At 45.0% G+C, this 14514-nt stretch overlaps 1 long non-coding RNA gene across 1 annotated transcript; it reads left to right on the top strand.

Moving 5' to 3' along the window:
- Nucleotides 1-222: 222 nt before the first annotated feature.
- LOC113958770 lies at nucleotides 223-14424 on the top strand. Its single transcript, XR_003531610.1, has 3 exons — nucleotides 223-282; nucleotides 1008-1088; nucleotides 10620-14424. It is a non-coding gene; the product is annotated as an uncharacterized LOC113958770 (long non-coding RNA).
- The last annotated feature ends 90 nt before the right edge of the window (nucleotides 14425-14514 follow it).

Raw genomic sequence — 14514 nt, 5'->3', positions numbered from 1 at the left:
GCTTTGAACCCATATCTAATCCAGGGTTTTGACTAATTCCTTATCACTTTGGTATGTCACCCTTTGAAAAGCTGGATCTATGTTTTACTAGGCAGATAATTGGATGTCTTTGTTTGCTTCTGTACTGTATATATTTGTGAGAATTTCCCAGTGTATTCTGGACTGGGGCAATGACTTACACAACAATACTTTCCCTCTTTTGTAGGACTTACTAGCAAATATAAATAGTGACATACTGAGCTCTTGTGGATAGGCAACAACCCCAGGAGCTGAAAAAACAAGGTCAGCATGACTGAGGACCTTTACTTCTTCATTCCATGACTCTGCTTTTACTTGCAAGCCTCAATTTTGCAGTAAGATAATTCCTCTGGGTTCTTCTCCTAGCTCCTCTTAGAGAAAAATAGGAGAAGATTAGAAGATTTCTTCTCATACCTACAAAGGAGTGTTAAATTTGCCTGTTCCCAGTAGAAGCCAAGCACGATTTCTAAGTATCATGGCTGTGGATGAAAAAATTCAAAGAACCAAGTGTACTGGAAAGCGTCAGAGCCACAATGTTGATAGAACCCAAACCTACACAACGGAAAGTTTATTTTATCACCTTGAAGTTTGGCTCAGACTTGAACTCTTGTGCAAATCCTCAGCAAATTCCCCTCTAAGACTATACAGCTATGTTCCTGGCCTCAGGTCTTCTGGAAAGAGCTTTGCCAGATATTTTCTCCCCTGATGGGAATTCCAAGATAAAAGCACTTAAGAGGTGGGATGTGTGCGGAGACTGCACGGTGTGTGGCACCGTGCAAGGGGCATAGATACACATGCATATCATGGGCAATGTGCAAATAATCATGCCTGCAAGTCTCTAGCCATACTTGCTACAGCAGCAAGGGATCATTTTATTATAAGGCAACTCACACTGTCTTGATGTCTATTGACAAGAGTTCTTGATGATCTGGTGATCTCAGCTTACAGGCAAAACAGTCAGGCCAAGTATTTCTGTGTTAATCTTACAGCTGTGGAACAGAGGTAACTTGTCCCTGAACACGTGAAGAGCTGAAGACAAAGATGGGAATGGGACTCAGATGTCCAGCATGGTAAGCTCCTTATTTCTGTTTCTGTCTAGACTGGTCAATTATGCTATAGCTACACTGGCTGAACATTTGCACAGAAGTAAAGAGCTGTGTATTATAGTTTTTAGGAATATCATAGCTCTGTAACTGGGAATCCTCTGGTTTGGGTGCAGTTTGAACCACTGTCTAAGAATACCGATCTGCCTAGCATCCCCTGTCCTTCTTTAAGCTCCCTTTTCCTTTGTCCTAGAATTAGGGTCTGTAGTTGCTCTACACAAGCACTTTTAACCCTTAACTGTAAAATAGAGGAGAACAAGTTGACTTATGCCAGGATGGGAGGAGAATTTTGGTCTGCAGCCTGAAGAATTAGTGTCCTTGCATCAGGGACTTGCCCTTAATTCTCCACTGAGGAGGACTGTCAGGTTTGAGCAGACTGATGCTGCTTGTGCAGTTCTCTCTCCTGCCCCAGAGACCAGAGCTGTGGGGTGGGTGTTGGTGAGCAAACTTCAGGTGGGAGCAATAGGTTAGGGCATGGGAGGTGGCAAGGTCTCCCTGTCTTTGGGAGGAGGAGCAGGCTGTGCATGATAGTTCAGCTGTCTTCTACCATCTAGGCCAGCCAGCCGGATCTGTGAGGCCTTCCCAAACGGCACAGCAAGCTCAGCTTTGCTGCTGTCAGCACTGCTGAGAGCAGAAGCTGGGGATGGGTGAATCAAAATATCCGGATTGCATGGATATTGGCTGGAAGCATTCCACCATATCCATGTGGCTGCCTTTGAGTGATATTCATGCTCGTCAGAAAATTAATTATTCCATTCACCGGGCTCTGTGAGCCAGGAGGATTACCTCTCAATACCTGGAGTTCCTTATGGGGGTGGGAGGTGTGTGTGTGAGCTTGTCTGTCTGCGTACCTGCTTATCCACAAGGTATATTGTGAACATGGATGTGTACAGACAGCAAGAGATTGTACAAGACTATAGATACAGGGAAGGAGTTGCACAACTAATGCAGAAATAAGGAAGATGCTTTGCTCTGTGTGTCTGTGAGAGAGAGTGCCCTTGGGAGTGCTGAGGGGCTTTGTCTGCATGCTAGAAAGAAAGGTATTTTCTTCCAGGTAGGTGAGCTGCGTACAGGAAGCAGAGAGCGCAGGGCCTGGGAAGGTGGCAATGTGTTCCTTATCTTTGCCTTTATGTGTGTGAGGGGTATATGCATAGCCAGGCTTTTTAGATCTACCTTCAGAAAGGTTCACGTATGTTTAATACAAGGTTAAATTTGCCCGTGGTTTCCTCTGTACTTGTGCTTACAAAAGGAAAAAAGCTCACGTGTATACAATGAGTATTGAAAAACTGCATATGTGGTGGAAAAACTGGTGTCAGGTGGCATCACATTAGTACCTGTGATTTTGGATACATTGAATTTTGACTATGATCCTCCTAAATACAGCTCCAGTTCTTGTCTTCCTGTTAGTACAGCTGATCAATCCCATGTACATCAGGGGTAACTTACATCAGGAAGTAAGCAGAATCAGGTCTTGTGATATTTGAAAACAAAAGCTTTGCACCTCAGTTTGGAAGCTTTCCAGTGATCCTCTAAGTTACAGGATGTTTTATCCCATATGTGCATGGGGTGGGATTTTCCAACTACAGCAGCAAGGCGAGATCTTTTCTGGAAAGGAAAACTGCTTTATTACAGCTTGGCTCTGAGACTGCCCTGATTGGCTCTGCTAGGCAGCACAGTGCGGAATTTCAAGCTTGGGGTATTCTCAGAAATTTGTGTTATTAATTGAAAGCTTATTAATGGCAAACACAGGATGACATTTTACATGGTTTAGTTATGTTCTGTGAGTCGTATGTACAACACAGCCTCAGCCACAAGGCAAGGAATCTCCTGCCGTAACTGATAACTGAGAAGCAATAACAGCTCTGTTCCCACTAACTGGTCCTGGGGCGACAGGGACAGCCCTTGCAAGTGTCTGATCATCTCCTCTCTGGTGGTCACTCATCCTGGGATTAAGGGAAGTCTCAGAGGAAGGCAGACTTACTGAGGTAATAAGCATTTTGGTTTGTTACCAGCTGGCTTGAGAACTTTGGCTTCCCTGAATCTCTGCAATCACCCTTAAAAATAAAAAGACCTTGAAGTGATGGAACTGCTGACATCACACTGAAAGTCAGGAGCCCCATGTCTAGAGCAGGATATGTGATGTTGGACTATATAATCAAACTTTGTTGTGCTGAACTGTGGCTGGGTTCTCTATAGAAATGCTTGAGTCCCCTTCTGTCATGTTTGAGATGTGGGTCAAGTCTGCATCTGGTTTATAAGGTAATGGGAAAAGCATATGTTTTTGGAATAAAATTGAATATTTTTTCTATGATCCTGCAAAAAAAGTCAGTTTCTTCTGCCTAGCTTCATAGATGGTCAGTGCTATATATCATATAATTGTAGAATATCCTGAGTTGGAAGGGACCTACAAGGATCATCAAAGTCCATCTCCTGGCCCTGCACAGAACAGTCTCCAGAATCCCACCACGTGCCTAAGAGCATTATCCAAACACTTCTTGAACTCTGTCAGGCTTGGGGCCATGACCAGTTCTCTGTGGAGCCTATTCCAGTGCCCGACCACTCTCTGGGTGAAGTACCTTTTCTTAATACCTAACTTAAATCTTCCCTGACACAACTTCACAAGCCAAGTGACCTCAGCCACTCCTCATATGGCTTCTCCTCAAGGCCCTTCACCATCTTTGTAGCCCTCCTTCGTGCTATATAAAAATCAAAATGAGATTCCTGTTGAAACAAGAAGATAACAAATGTCTTAGATTCTTAACATATTTTTAAACAAAGTGGCATTGCCCAGTCATTGTGTGGACATGGCTGTGGTGTCCACCTAGTCCATGAAGGGTACACCTTTTTAAAGTAGATTTCTGAAGACCATCATCCAGAGTTGTGTTTATCTTTTTCACAGCTATAGGCATGGGCAAAGCAGGCATACTGCTAGGAGAGGCACTCCTGCAAGCCACATCCATGGATCTGCAGCTGCTTTTGTCTGGGAAGAAACCAAGTTTGTACAAAACCTGCAAATATCTCCATCAATCCTCTTAGCCCTGTCCTCCCCACTGCTATATGTGAATCTCCTCCCGTCTAACAGAGCTCCCTGGGTCTTTCCCAGGCATGCTAAGAGTAGTTAAATTCAGTGTTGTCAGAGGTGGTGCTTGCTGGTGTTGCTGAGGTTCCTCAGGGAAGCACTTACTCATCATAAGCTCTACCACTCTGCAGCTATCAGCTTCATCAATGGCTGGAGCTGGGTACAAACAAAGTCCTCTCTGCACTGCTGAGAGCTGTTGAGGGGAATGTGGACAGCAGAACTCCCTTTTCCAGCAGCAGAATTATTTCCTGAAAGGCATTGTAGGCACTGGGAGGAGATTATAGGCCAAGTGCTTAAACTCTTAAACCCTGGTTTAGCAAGAGCCCCACAGCTGTGGATTGTCTGATGCCAGCAAATAAACCAGATGGATGACATGGATGGAAACAGGCCAAGCTGGGATGGAAAGCACAGAGTGCCCTCCTGTCTTAATGGGCTTCTGGAAGATGAAGTAGCACAAGCTGAAAAGAGCCTTCAGCTGAAAAGCCCCCTGTGTTGAAGTAATGGGAAACTGGACCTATTTTTTTTTTGGGGGGGGGGCTTCAGCTGTGGCTTGTTGGGATCTCCCCTAATACTACAGGAAGAGTGGTAGTGTCCTAGGTGCCTGCAGGAAGGTGGAGTGTTTCCAGTCTTCATTGGAGAGAAGAATCTAGTTCTACAACTGCAGATAGCAGTGAGCTTGGGAAGAAAAATCCAGCAGTCATAGTGAGAGGTGTCATAGATCGTATGCATGCTAGAGGATGTCACTGGAGTTGCCTGTTCTGGTTAGCAGGAAGATGAAGCCCACCCAGTCTGCAAAGGACAGTGATGGGTCAGTGCTTCTGAGCAACATGTGCTGCTTTTGCAAGGGGCCAGACCCTGTTGTTCTTCCAGCACTTCATGTCTGTGATTTGTTATCTGAGTGATGGAAAGGCCTACCACTCAGATCAAACATTCACCATGCTAGGTGCTTTATATACAAGTCTAATGAGATTCATGTCCAAAAAGAGCTTTCTTCCATGATTAACAGAACATCATTTTATGGATAGGCTGTCATGAAAGGCTGTGAGAGAACCAGAAAGCTTCACTTCACCAGCTGTCCAGGGTCCCCAGACTCTGACTTTCTTCAAAACCTGAGATAAGGCAACCTACCTTTGTCTATGCATATGTGTGACCATTTACGTACCCAAGCTTGGTACCACCAAATAACAAGTGATCTGAATAACTCATGGATACCTTGAGTTTGGAGGCTACAGAAAATGTCCCAGGACTTTGAAGACTCACTTGGAATCATACATGGAGTCCGTTATCAGTGCTGAGAACCTAACTTGGTCCTAGTCTTATGCCTTAGGTTCATGACTGGTTTTCCTCCCAAAAGCTAGTTGAGATGTTTCAAAAGGTAGCAGCAAGTATGTTCAGCAATAGAGTATGCCTGCAGCCCACTTTGGGGTACTTTGGGTTTAGGGTATTCCAGCTTTACTGGGAGATCAGTCTCTTACCGCCAGGAAACGCAATCTGCTGGAACCTTTCTCCAATAAAGGCTTGAACCTCAGTTCAGTGCCTCTTCAAGCCAGGCCAATCAGCTTGCAAGTCTGTTTTGGAAGAGACTACTGAACACAGCCCTTAGCGTGCTGGAAAATCACCCCTGCTGGTAACAGGTACTGTCCAGACAGATTACCCTGTGTTTATGGGGTTCACTGTGGAGGGGTGGATACAGGATATGTTTGCCAGGCTGTTTATGGCTGTGAGGGAGCGTGCACTTTCTAGGTGTGATCCTTGCCTCTGCCATTTTTCCTTCTTCCTCTATTCTGCCATCCCTGAAACAGCCTGGATTGGTTATAGCCCACATGTTACAGTGGCCAACCTGCAAAGAGAGAGCCAGAAAAGTTAATGTGGAGTTCTGGTCTACTCCCAGGATGCATTTGGGCTGCAGCCCATAATGATATGTATAATTGCAAAGGCCTGCCAAAAAAAGCAGGCTGGATTTAATTGAGTCAACACACTGCTATTAATAATAAAATGGCAGAGACTTTGCTATTAATCACTTGTGCTGGCTTTATCACAGGCAGTCTCGGCTATCTGGCTACCAAACAAGACCTTTAAAAAAAATGGTGCAGTGGAAAAAACTTACTAGTGGGAATACACCTGCTAACAAAATAAACCTTGTAAACAAAATGTTCCTTGCAGAAGAATGTTCTTTCTGAAGGGGCAGTTTATTTGGGAGGCAAATGGGATTATGTCAAATGCCTGTGTCCTACAGCAAAGTCCTCCTTTTATAGGAATAGATCACTGGAGGATGCACTTGGCAAATGGTGCATCTTTGTAGAAGGGTATACTTGATAAAGGACTTTGAATTGAGTGGGCATTCAGGGAGAAATGAATCCTCCAAAGAGAAAGGTAATTTTTACAGGAGTACAGCACAGCCCAGAGAGGAATGCATCTGTTCCTAGTAAATGGAAAACACCATATCTGATGAGTTACTGAACAAAAATGGGAATGCAAACTAAATAGCATTCCTGACACCTAAATTGCAGACCTCCTTATGGAGGTCTGGATAAACTGTGGTATGTCGAGTTGGATGGCTGGATGTGCAGCTCTGTACCCCAAAGTGGATGCTGCCAGCACTGCATGCAGCATCACTGAAGGAGTAGGATCTGGTCTTCTGAGGAGTCACCAAGGCCCAGAAGTGCCCTCTTTCCTATGACCTGACTTGGTGATGCCATGAGGTGGAGGAAAGACTTGAATGGGGCTTGAGTTCTTGCAGGTATTCACCATAATTGCTTTCATGCTCAAGTTCCCTGTGGTCCTCCTGATGAAGTCCAGTGCCTGAGGCTGGTATTGTTTTCTCATGGTAGTGCAGTGCATTTTTAAAGTCCATCCTTGCTGAGGTTGTTATCATAGCAAACATGGTAATCACAATCTTCACTTTTGTTTCTGAGTAGAGCAGCTTGCGATGACTGTCTGGGAAGGAACCTTGTGGCAAAAAGTTCTGAAACCCAGGAGGAAGGGAAGGGGCTTGAAAACCTTGTGTCTGAGCAGGGACAAGGATGTGTCTGTTGGCAAAGAATATACAGCAGGTAGATAAACAAACAACACAGATTAAATCTGTGATGGAACGTTATGTTGCTTTTAGTCTAAGAGGTTGGAAGGTTTAAAACTCTTCTAGCAGACAGCTGGAAGGGGAGAATCCCCTGACTTCCACATCTGAGAATCCAAAAGAATGGATCTTTTCTTCTCTTGTAAGTTTTCCTGCAAGAAGAGATACATTTTCTGTACACCTATGCAAAAATCTGTGTGCATCATGCACCAAATAGTCAAGCAACATAAATGATTTAACAGGCTAAAAGGCCTCTTTCTCCTATGAATTATCAAGGTCCATAAATGAATGCAAATGTTATCTCTCAGAAGGAAAGAGAAAAAAGAAAAGAGAGAAAGCAACAAAAAAAAAAATTGCAGAAAAAAATTATCCACTTCCTGCTGTTTTCCTTTCCTCCCCATACAGTGAGTGTCTTATCCTCAGAGAAATTCACTTCATTGTTAGAAATAGCCGAAATTGGCTTGCAACTAGTAAAGATGCCAAGAATTTGCACCTTGCTCTGTGACCTAAAGCAAAAATGACATGAACATTGACAAATTTGACAAGGAAATTTGTGCAAAAAACAACTTCTATTTGGCTAGCCAAGCAGCAAATATGTCGGATGATATGCTTTATTAAGCAATCCATTTTTCAGCAATAGCTGCACCATCTGCAAAGGTTAGTGTGCATCAGGCTTTCCACAGAATTTCATCTGCGTCTGCAGCTAGGTGCAACACACGACCACATTTTTCATGTACATACAATTTTGGATGCAAATAGAATACTTGATGAAAGAGGTGACCTTCCGGACTGACTTCCTCATGCAGTAAAGTCACAGGCGCAGAAGCAGCTGAGAGAAACATATCTCTGCCTGGAGGGAGGCAGGGAGTAGAAGAGAGGAAGGAGGGAGAAAATGAGACATAAAAAGAGGAGGAAACTTCAAGAAAAAGTGTTTCCCAAAAAAATGGCTTGGCCCATCGCATAGCAGAGACTCTGCACTTGTACCGGTCAAAGTGGAATGGAAACTGCTGTGTTAGGTAGCTGCAGTTTTCTTCTGGGTGGTATCCATCTCTCCATCTTACAGTTTTTCTCTTGTTTTCTTGTGTAGTTCATGCTACTACACTTTCTACACTTCCTTGTCTTCCATAGTTCCCTCTCATGGTTTGCATTCCAGATTTGTCATCTCTTAGGGATGGGACACTTACCTTCTTACTACTACAGCCCCTGCCTAGGGCTGCTGGATATCCTTCTGAACATCCTTGGCTATACAGGATGCATTTTCTAAATCCAAGGAAGGGATGCATTGCTTTCAAGCATTGATGGGACATATCTGCTTTCTGCCTTTTTTATTTTTTATTTTTTAAGTCACGATGGTCTTGTCTGAGATTTTCCTACATTGTTTTGTAGTGGATGGATATGGTCCTTTCATGTCCTATCTGTCCTACATTAGGTGAAGTCAACTCTTCCCTAGTCCCCAGTCCTCTTTCCCAAGTGTATGCTGTACACATGGCTCCCTACGCCTCATTGATGGTTGCTGGTTATAAATTCATGTTCTCAATCCCTACTCCACTTAGCTGAAGTTGGATGCCATCCCAGTGCCTTGCAACTGTCCCTGGTCCAGTGGAAAGTTTAATCTGCCAGTTCCTGCCGTGTTGTCCTATGGGGAGAGTTCAGTTCAGTGCAGCTCCACACTGCACAGAGAGAGAAGCTCATTAGCAGGACATGGTAGTGTCTGATGACACTGTGGTCCAAGAAGGCCTCATTAGGCACAAAATGTTTTCTGTAGCTCTCTGAGATTTCCTAGTAACTTAAGGAATTCAAACATAGCTACTGTGGGGGCATAGAGGAAATGGGGAACAGAGATACTCTCTCCAAGGGCCATCTCCCATCTGTGTCTTTTGGAGGAACAGACATTGGACAAAGCCTTTGACTCCTTTTCTGTAGCCTTGGATCCTTGCTGCAGAGATGCAGATGGCACTGGCTGGGCCTGGCAGGCACACTCTTCCCTGGTTAGCAGCTAAGCGGTGTTAAGTGATGAATGTTAAACTTAACAAGGGGTCTTACAGATTTACGTAAGGATTTTACTGCCTGCCAGGTATAAATGATGGAACAGCTTTGATCTTTAGGGGGATCAGTACTGGAAGTGATTTAAACTAAAGTTAATAAAACTGCTTAAAACTGTACTCTGTAGTCCCACAGGCTGAAGGAGCCCTTGGCCACTTGACTGCTCTAAGTAAAAATTGTTCACATTTATGAGGGAGACCAAATCCCAGTGGTGTTAACTGTGTTTCCAGCTGAATAATAAATGGTATCTTCCAGGAGTCCTGCAGGTCCTTCCCTGTGTGCACTGCAGGTCCCACAGCCTGCTGGAGCCACCAAGCTGTAATCCACAGATTAAAAAAAAAAAATGGTAGACTCTCAGTAGTTCTATGGGTTTTTCTCATTTTCTCTCCACTTTGTAATCCCTAAAACATGTCTAATCCTTTTGCCATTTTGTAGCATGTCACAAGCTTCCATTGGTGATTTTTTAAATTTTATCATCAAGCAGAATTCTTGTTGTGTTTTATCTTTGGAATTTGCTGGCCAGCAATGACAAGTACACTTGTTAATTTAAACATTAACATTTCATTGGCTTCAGAGTGAGCTTTGCCACCAATGACCTTTAGAAACTGGGCATCACACTACAGTTTTTACTAATGGTCCTGTAATGTCTACTTCTACCACAATGCATCTTAAGAAAGTTCCTCACAAAGGTGAAAATTATCCTTTTTAATGGACGGTCCATTTTCTGTCTCCCAGGAATCTCAGTTACCTCCTCTGCTATAATCATGGGTATTTCCACTGGGGATTTCTGTAATGTCCCAGGATGAAACAGTGTGAGCTGCAGTGGGCAGGGTGCTCAGATGCTGGTGCAAGCAGCAGTTTCGTAATCTGCACTGATTCAGATGAAGAAGTGGCTCTTTTGTAACTATTAGAGGAGCTGATGGGATTTACTGGCAGCCCTGCATCAGCCCAGCTCATTAGGTTTACAAGTTACAAGAGAACAAATTCCATCCGTTAATTGTTCGCAGCTATGAGGCAAACAGGCCTTCCCTGCATGCCAGGGGGTCATACTGTCAACTGGAGTCACCAAGCTGTCCCTCCACAGACACACAAGTCATCCTGCTATTGCTATAGGGTTTTTTAATTCTCCTGCCATTTCCTAGAAACTCTTTATCAACTACCAGAATGCCTTCTGTCTGCTTGGTAACAAAACAAGTAGCCTTTCATGGCCCTCTCTAGAAATCGGTGATTGGCAGCCACTGAAATTGAATTAGCAGTAACTCACCACTGGTAGAAAAAAATACTTTTTTGTTTTTTATTTCAGCCCAGTGCACTGTTAGTGATGGAACTCTGCAGTACAATGATTTGATGAGGCCATGATCTTGGAAAGATACAAAAAGAGATGGGCTGTTTCAGGCGAATCATGAAGAAATCCTGAAATATAAAGGTACAGTCAAGTCTGGGATGGGATTTGCTCTGTAGGGGAGCCAGCTGGAAGCTGCCAGTGCTTGGGAGGAAGTTGCATGAAAATCTTGTTACTTGTACCTTGTTATATAATTACCTCTTGCAGAGTGGAGTTTTTTTTCTGAATTACAATCACTGTTGGAGACAGGTTATGTGCTTAGAGAGACCACTGGCTGGATAGCCTGGTATTTCCTGCATTCTTACTTCCACGGATCCTCTAATAGCCCTGCTGCCCAGCTTTGTCCTGCTATTGTGTCTCACTGTGAGGATGGTCTACGTCTGAGATTGTTGGGGGATTTCTGCAGGCAGCTTTTAGTGGTATTTTCTGAGCCCCCTGATATGCTCCTGACACTACTGTAGCATTTTCTAAATTCCCTGGGGGCTGAGGGTCATCTCTCACTTTACATAGGATAAATTGATAATGACACAATGAAATCAGTCATGATGAAATAGCTCCAATTTTATTACAATGAAAGGGGATTTTGGATCTGTGTTTCTGTTGTGTTGTGTCTGGAGCTGTGCTTACACCACAGTGGCTTTTTGCCAAAGATTTCCAATTCTGAGGTCTCCTGTCCCATCCCATCAGCTTGTAGCTAGATTTAGCAAACTGTTTTCAGAGGTTTTCTGTGTGTTTCCAGAGAAGTTTTTCCTGTTACATCTTGTAGCAACCTGTCTGTTCACTGTGGCTAGATTTTTGTGGGGCCACAACTGTTGCGTTAGAGAATGAGGGAAGTGATAGATCATCTAGTGAAGACTAGATGATCTGCCATGGCTGGAATTTGCTCCTCACCCACCTGCCAAAGCAAGAGGAGAAGTAGTTTGGGAGGCATCACTAGTTTATGGCTGCTGTTTCTCTCTTTTGTTGTACTACTGCATTGGACTAAGGACTAGTTTTGAGTAGCTTTCTTACTCCCTTGAAAAAAATGCTATATGTCCCTTGAAATCTGGGGAAGTCTGGCCTGAGAGTCCTTTGAACCTGACCCTCTGCTCTCAGCTCATTTCTGCTGCCTGGTATCTTGCCTGTGCTGCAGTGTGGAGTAGAACACCGAAGTATTCAGACAGGATAAATCAATAGGTGTCTGCTGATTTACACCACTGGAAGGTTGGGTCCAGGTCAGATAGAGAGCAGAGAACCCTCCAACAGAATCTCTTTAAATGAAACCACAGGCAGGTATTTCAGCCCAGTTGGCTGGGCATTCGGTTATGGCTTTTGCTACAGAGTAAAACCAGTTTTTCCAAAGGACATCGGTAGCAATCTCTTAAAAAAGGAGTTGTGGCCCCTCCCCAGTGACCTTTCCTTGTCAAATGCTACATGCTGTGATGTTCCTACACAATAGAGAACACTCTGCTCTCTGTGTACTTGGCAAAGGAAGAAATGGCTTTTTTAATCTCATTGCATGAATTATTGGCAAAACGTTTGAAGTGACTCCAAGATTCCTCTCTGACTGACTTGCATTTTCTCAGGAGATTTGTGTAGTTTGGGAGTTTGGAACCTGTAACTGAATAACTTGGAGAAAGCATTTACTACATTTTGAAAGGATGCTGTGTCCTTGCAGAAAATCACTTTATCTGCTGCATCAATGTCCCTTTGCAGAGGACAAGCCTTCCTGGGTGTGACGTGCTGTGTCCCCCCAGAGGATACCTACCCCTTCTGCTGCCCCTCCTGGTCCTCAGCGCAGGTATTGCCCAGAGGCAGTGCTTCCTGTGGACACTGCCCTCAGCATTGCCCTCAACCAGCCATGAGCGCAGGAGCAGAGCTCTGCCCTGCCAGGCCTTGGACAAACATAAGCGTGTGCCAGCGCTTGCCCTGAATAATCTATAGAGACCGGGCATGGAAACACAGGCAGCAGCGTGGAGTCATGTATCAAGGAAGTGCCAGAACTGGGATTAAGACCTGTGCTCCTGTTGCTGCAGTCTTGTCAGCCCTGAGGTACAGGGAGGGACAGCTCACATTGGTAGCCAGCCCTTTTTTCTTTGTGTACTGCTTCCCTGGACTCACTAATGTGGCTCTGCCATGGGCCAGGTATTGCTCCAGGAATCCAGTGCAGACCACATCCATCCCTTTTGCTGGAGCATCCCTCTGACTTGCTGCTGACCATGGTGAGCGAAGGCTTGTCACATCACAGGGATGGCCACCTCCCCTCCTTCAGTGCTAGGCTTCTTTTTGCAAGATCAAAGTGGAGGGAGTGTGCCAGAACCTGCCAAACTGCCACTGGGGAGACTGACAGGGAGTGACGGAGCCTGAAACTGTCTGGCAGATTGTTTGTTTAATGGGGGAAAATGTTTTCCTGACACTGTAGAGCACTTTGAATCACAAACGATGTCAATAACATACATTCACCTGTTCCTAGCACAGAGTTCTCCCTCCTACGCCATCCCTTTAGCAGGATACTCCATTAGTGCCCAGGCTACCACCAGGCAAATACCACGACCGTGTGGCTGATTTTCCAGTCAGGGCCGGCAGCATGGGAGTGACCATGCCACAGGAGCAGTGATCCCTGCAGAGTCTCCAGTGCAGCAGCTCTGGGAGAAGAGGAGAGGGGATCACAATGGCTTCATTCTTCACCATGTTCCCCCCGGCCCCTTCAGCCTGCCCCAGTGGCCAGCACGATCTCAAAGTCCTCCCTTTAACTTTGATTCCCTGGGCCTGCAAGGTGGAAAATGAATTGGATCTGAGCCATGTGCTACCCTGCTGTCACCTGGTGTCATTTTTATTTTTCAGGCTGAAATGGTCCCAGAATATTGGCAGCTCTGAAATCGTAAGGATATCTAATCGGATGATTTATGCTGGGAGGGATTTGATCAGGAGCCAGGAATCAGTAGTCATTCTCCTCCTCCCTAGCCAGGGAAGGAGCTCCCACTTTTGATGGGGGTTATGGGGTGTCATTTGTTTTTTGCACCTGTGGTAGTCCCCTCCTTGCCCCCGTGCTGACCACCGCAGAGCTGCCAGCTCAGCTCCCTGCCTCCCCAAGCCGGTAAATAATTACCTCCCCCTTCCCCTCTCTGGAATGCGTACATAAACAGCACAGCCTACCTATGGCTACTTGGCTTGCTGTTAAGTCCTAAATAAAGCTAAAAAAGGATTAATAGCCCTTTGTGATACAACATTAAAAAAAAAAGAATTAGAAGGCAGTTTGTCTTGCACTCCGTCACCTTCGGACCCAACAAGCGAGCGTGTGGAGTGGTTGCCGCTCTAAACTGCACCCACGGTGCACGCTACAGTAACCCAGAATGTGTATTTCTGCAGATGATTAAATCAATACAATTTTGACAAGACTTGTTGGAACATGCTTCTTTATTTTACGCAATTCCTTCCCCTTCGTCGGGGGCATTTATCACCCTGCCTGCCTGTCAGCTAATGGAGATTGTTCTTAGTCCATACTTGATAGAAGGACGTGGTTATGAAGCATGCCAATACTTTGGCTCAGCCACTGCGATGGGAACAAAGATCCGAGCTGGGGGCTGGAGGCCTTTAACCAGGGGGGATGTTTTCCTGCCTGAGGAACTACAATAATAATAATAATTCTTTAAAACCCCCATTCTCCTCTCCCTCCCTCCTCTCGCTACATATTTCCAGGACTGTTGGTGTGGGAGGGAGACCAGTCTATGGGGAGTTGTGGAGGGAAGGGGGCACTATGGGAAGCGACCATGTTTCTTCTTGTTATTTACAGGGGGTTGCTACCCCACAGCCCCTCCAGTTGTGGGTGCTGGAGGCTGTGTGTGGGCTGAGAGCCCTTCCTGATCTCCTTCCCAGA

Source organism: Corapipo altera, unplaced genomic scaffold, assembly GCF_003945725.1.
Source record: "Corapipo altera isolate COAL_440 unplaced genomic scaffold, ASM394572v1 327, whole genome shotgun sequence".
Lineage (NCBI taxonomy): Eukaryota > Metazoa > Chordata > Aves > Passeriformes > Pipridae > Corapipo > Corapipo altera.
Note: the sequence above shows the minus strand (reverse complement) of the source record. Positions and strands in the feature narration are given on the sequence as shown.